This window comes from Pteropus medius, unplaced genomic scaffold (assembly GCF_902729225.1).
Source record: "Pteropus medius unplaced genomic scaffold, Ma_sr-lr_union100, whole genome shotgun sequence".
Lineage (NCBI taxonomy): Eukaryota > Metazoa > Chordata > Mammalia > Chiroptera > Pteropodidae > Pteropus > Pteropus medius.
This window is the reverse complement of record NW_024349800.1, coordinates 31,967,879-31,973,878: the sequence shown is the minus strand read 5'-3', so window position 1 is coordinate 31,973,878 and position 6,000 is coordinate 31,967,879. Positions and strand designations below refer to the sequence as shown.

General features: G+C 30.0%; 1 protein-coding gene across 1 annotated transcript in view; it reads right to left on the bottom strand.

Annotated features, from left to right (window-relative positions):
* The window catches only part of LOC120621528 (uncharacterized), a 29,156-nt gene that overhangs the window by 4,540 nt on the left and 18,616 nt on the right, over nt 1–6,000 (bottom strand). The gene's annotated exons all lie outside the window — the stretch shown is intronic.

Genomic DNA, 6,000 nt, shown 5'->3' with positions numbered 1-6,000 from the left:
TGAGAACGTAACATCATGTTGTGCCCAGAGGAAGAAAATTCAATTTGATACAGCAAAATAGCAGTTCTTCCTAAATAAATCTCTTCTACTCTCATCACTATTTTATATTTTCCATGTGAGGAGATGTTTTCAAAATGATAAACAAATTTATCTAATTACTACTGAAACTCAAGTTTGTTTAATACTTTTTTAGGTACTGTGGTGTCAAGAGATATTATTCAAAAACATATATTGGAATAAACTAATTTACCACCTTAAAATTTAAAAAAATCTTCAAAACTTATTTAAAAAAATATTATAGGTAGCTATTACTTTCCAAAATTAAAAATCAGAGGAGAAGGTTAAAAAATGGCTTGGGCTGCAGTTTATATCCATAAAAAAAAGTATACTGAAGATGATATATTCATTAATATTCATATGTGACTTTCAAGTGATTTATAAGAACAAGTGAATTTAGAGGAAAACTTGTTAAAAGATTATAACCAATGGCATTAATAATTAATAAAGTTGTTAAAAAGTTATTTTTTAATAGACAGGTTCAATGTGAAAAAAAATCCTGAATCTAGGCTATAAAAGCATTGAAGTTAAAATCGGAAAGAAAAAATAGCATCGATGTCAAACAAGAGGGCATTTCACAATTGAAATTAATGTCCAGCACTTTGTTGAAATTGTTTATAATTAAATAATATTACCTTTTAAAACTCAGTTTATGCATTTCTCAATAAATCCTCTATACCTCATTAATTAAGTATATTCCTTTCTTAGACTTTTAATTAAACTTTTCTCTGACCTTTGGCACATGCATTCTGTCCACCAATTTGAAACTGCCCTGGTTTCTGGCCTATGCCATGACAAAGCAAATAAATATCATTTTGCCAAATGTCAACTTTAACTTTAGAAAACTTGTTATTGGCATCTGCCAACTTTCTTGCTCCCAGTGAATTTAATCTCATCTGCCTCTTCAACTGGTAATGATTATTTCTTCTAAAGTCTTTCCAGACTTCCTGGTGTAGAGTTGGTCACTCCTCTTTCTCTTTCTCTGTACCCTGTGGGTTTATGTATATTTCTACAAAGTGCTCATGATGATATCTTTCACCAGTCAGTGAACTCCTTAAGAAAATGAACTCCTTGAGAAAAAGAGCTTGAGAATACCTGAAGTCAGCATTGATAGTTTTAGGAAAGTTCTAGATTTAAGGCTGCTCTATAAACTTCAGCACCTGGAAGGATAAACTTGACTCGACTGTTCTTCATTAATAAGATGAAACTTTAGTTCACATGCCTTTACTTTCATCCTTCTCATGATCAACTCACTGTCTCTGTTTACTTATTTCTGCTCACCCACTACTTCTTTTACTGGTGATCATGACTCAGTGTGGTTCTTCTCTATCACTTTTATCCCCCACGGTTAATTTCCTGCTTCAAATTCTTAGCAGAGAAATACTAATTAATCTCTTGTCATCGTTGTTGTTCTGTCACATTAATTACATGTGAGTGGGCTGCTCATAGATGATTTTCTGTGAATGCCATGACCACCCTTGATGTAATCACAGTGTTTAGGGAGGGAGTTGTATTATAAATGACAAAACATTGTTTCCTAGGTCAGCACTGACTATTTCTTCACCAGTTTCCTAAGAAGGTAAAGGAGGTTTTTCAGACAAGGATCGAAAACTCCAGTAAAATAACCTCGTGGATACTGCTAATGCAAGCAGTTTTCTAAGATCATGTGTTAGTTTTAATGGACTATTTTCAAATTCTAGTCTTTAAAACAAAAACGGCCTTTATGTATCTCATGGAGCCCACCGTGAAGTCCCATTTTAATTCTTTGTATTCCCATCTCTGGCTCTAGGACAACTATTCAATCAAAGGCATTTCTTCAAGTTTTAGTTGTTTCAGCTTCTGTTGTCAGCAATACTGATTCATAGAGAAAGAATTAAACAAAACGGAGTCTTGTTGTAAATGCACACACAAAAAAAATCAATATTTGCCAAATCGAAGAGAAGAAATCAATAGAGAAGGCATGTAATTGTCAAACTTCTAAAAAGATATGCCAAGAGTGGAGAGTAGACAAAATTCTGTAAAAATATATTGGCTTTGCTGTCCTTTAGCATAATAGACTAAAGTAGTATAACAAATAAACAAACAAACAGACATTGTATACTATGGAGATTAAGTAAAGCAAATATAAACAAAATAGCCCCAAGTGTGGTATTTAACCAGTGCTTCTGAGAGACTAAAATAGATTTGCTCTAAAAATAGATTTGTTTCTGTTAATTTTGTTGTTGTTGTTAGATTGATATATTTATTTTATCTTAGTTCTGGACTTATGAGAGAATGAATGATTGTATACAGATATCTTATGCCCTTTTCTTCAGTGGGAAACACCATGAGTCGAGATATCTTAGCATGGCCTAAGAGTCATAGTAGCTTTTAATAGTTCCAGACCCTCCAGGACGAAGCTGATAATACAAGATGACAATTTCATGAATGATAGCTTTATTTTTAAGAAAAATTAGATTTGAATAAAAGGAAAGAGAATTTGGATAAAGAATCACCATCATAAGGATAAATCTGGCCTGGCATTTATTTCATAAGAAAAATACTTTAAAATTCTACAAGGTCAAATATTAACATTCACTAAGATAATTTTTCAATTTTTATACACAACATAAGGCTTTATATGCAATTTCTAAAACTAGTTATTATTAATAGTGTTTTCTGTTTTTCAAAGAAATTTTGCAAACTTAACCTGGTTTTTCCTCACAGAAATCCTGTGACAGAAGTAGACGTATTAGGCATTTCATTATAGATAATGAAATTGTGATGAGAAAAGAATTAAATGACTTAACTAAAGTTACAAAGCAAGTTGGAGGTTGGAATTTTAATTACTGATTCTCCTAGAAGTGCTTTTCCTCTTTCTCCATACATATTCTTTATGGTGGGAATAACAGTCTGCTTGTATATGGAGTAATCAAAAGCAATTCTATTTAGAAATAAAGCCCTTTACTGGATTGATGTCTATGCTAACATACACATGACCCAGAGCAATATTTAGGTCAACCTATAGGAGTAAAAAGATATCAATATGTTTGTAAAATTTCAGAAGATAATATATAAGATACTAAGTCTAATCTTTTAGATCAAATAGCAGTAGAACAGAAATATTTAATGAATAGTAATAAATTATTATTGGATATCACAGAACTAACAAAATCAAAGTTAACTACTGACATTTGATAACAAAATAATAAAGTACTCAAGAAATTTTTTTTTTTTTACAAAACTTATTAAGTATAATAGAAAGATGTTACTTGTTATACTAAACACTGTTGAAATTTAAACATAATGGTTCAATTGCAAATATAGTAATTGAATAAAAATCACATATAGACTTATATTTAAAAAAATAAACATGTAACCAACACTATCATCTACATGTCTCTATATATATTTCTTTTTTGCAGCAAAGTATGGTAGCAAGTTTAAGTCCTTTAAATATAGAGGCAGAATAACATGGTAATTTTGAGAGTGAAATCTGGAATAGACTGTTCACATAAACTCTAGATTCAGATCAGATTCCCTACTTTCCAAATCCAGTGATCCTTCTCTTGTTTCGACAGAAGAGCAGTGATTTTATGAAGAATATAGTGATGTGTGATTGCAAAAATAATGTTTATAATTGCACAACATTGCCCTGAAATTCTGCTGTTCTAGAAACTCAAATCTATAAGGAGCCAATGACACGTTTTCTGTATATAATGTAAAACACTCTCACGTAATAGTCCAGAATCTTTAATTGTATTATTAATTTCATTTTTTTAAAAAAATAGTCACTTTTATAAACTCATTTTATAGTATTTTCTAAGTTTTTCATTATAGATATTTTCATACCAAAAAAAAATTTATTCGTTTTTAAAGGAAATAAACTTAGGAACATTTCAAAATGAGTACAAATTGGAAAAAAAAAATTTGTCAATTTAAAAGCATTTATCATGTCTACTTTTTTTTATTATATTGGTTCAGGGTCTCAGTGTAGTAAATTATCTTAGTTAAAAAAGAAAGTTTCAACATTTGAAGTTAATATTAAGCAGTTATTTATATTGAAACAAACATAAATTATAAATAATACTTATTGCACATACTTGTACAGATTGGGTATGTTAAAATAGACAACCCTAATATTTTATATTCTGTTCCAGATTGCTTTGAATTATATAGCAACAGATAAAGGCATGTGTAAGCCCATTTTCTTGTACAGAACAGAAAAGGATAATATGTGCGTGTGTTTATATAGAATTTACACAAAGTAAAATCTATACATGAATAATTAAGTCATTGAGAAGATATCATCTTTACCAATAAATATTATGAATTAGAAAAGCAAATGAACTAAGAAATCTATGATAAATCTCAATTAACTGTTATCCTTCACAAGCCTGTTTATATATTTAGATGTTCTATGACTAAACAATCTCTAAATTTATGAATATTTATTGGAATATAGTATTCAAGAGCTAGATTAAAACTTTTAAAATTAAGAATGCTTTGTCAGTATCTTTAGTTGAATGTGATGTATGGTATTGATTTTAATATCCAGCTCTTGACCTAAGTATAACAATGTAAGATAAAAGACTTATATAAGTACATATGAATTACTTTCCTAAACAACTCATTTAAGACCAGTTTCATATTGCCCAGTAGGTATTCCTTGAATTTCAGTGTTTTTATTATAGCTATCCATTAGAAATTGGAAATGAAATTTTAAAAAAATCAGACTTTGTAGGAAATTATTGTATTGGTAATTACCCACACTAGATGACTTAGTATATTTCTATAATTAATTATCATGCTTAGAAAAATCTATAAATGCCAACCTAATAAGGTATAACCTGATATTAGCTTTACCTCAGTCATCCTACTGATGTTTAATTTAATGAAGTAATACATTTAGAAATGTGTTCCTGCATACATTTGTTTCCAGGATTTATTATATAGAAATGTATTTACAGATTAATTAAAAAAACTCAAGTAGTAAAGCATACATTATACTACACATTACCAATAATTTATAGGAAGGAAGATTTTTCAGTAATTGTTAACACAAGCAAGACAGGCTAATTGCCATAAAGTAGTCAATGTAATGATTATTAATAGTTCATATCCACTGTAAAAATCACTTTTACCTAGACTTTGCATGTAAATGTAGATACAGTCTTCCTTGGAATGACATATATTTGAATATCATGTTGGCAGATGTTGCTTATCAATATAAGCAAGATTTTCACAAAAAATAAAATGAAAAAAGGAGTATTAATAAAGCATGCAAGTATGCAAATTTTTGTATTATTGATTTGTTTTGCTTTTCATATTATATATTTATATTTGTCCTGAATTCATTAGGAGGGCTAAATTAACTATGTGATTTAAAATAGGTGCTGTTACCAAAACCTATTTGATTCTAAGGTCAACTGCAGTTCTGAAACAATATGCATAGTAGGAAAAGAAAGAGGCATAATGTGTGCCTAACTTTTCAGAGAAGAATTTGAATAACTGTCGGAAACCAGCCGACCAAATCAAACCAGGTACCTGAATGGAGGAGCGCGGACTAAGAAAAAAGAGAAGACAGACAGGGTGCAGGAGGGAGAACAGATCTCACAACTGTCTCTCCGAGTTTATTTATTATGCTTCTTTTTATACATAATCTGTTCCTTTGTGTATCCCAAGATAACATAATTAAAGTAAAATCCTGAAGATGGAGGTACAATCCACACTCCCTTTGACACTCCCTTTCCTTTTTCTATACTTAATCTTCTTCTTCCTGGAATTCCACAGAACCAGCCTTTTCCCTTTTTTTATGCAAGCAGGTCTCCTGAGATAATCCATGCACTCTTTTGAATTTTGGGAGCTTTAGCTCCCTACAAATAACAATAGAAGAACAATGAAATTCTAGATCTTTTTTCATCTTCTCTTTATTTTTCTTACCCCTTTCCTCTCATTCAGAAT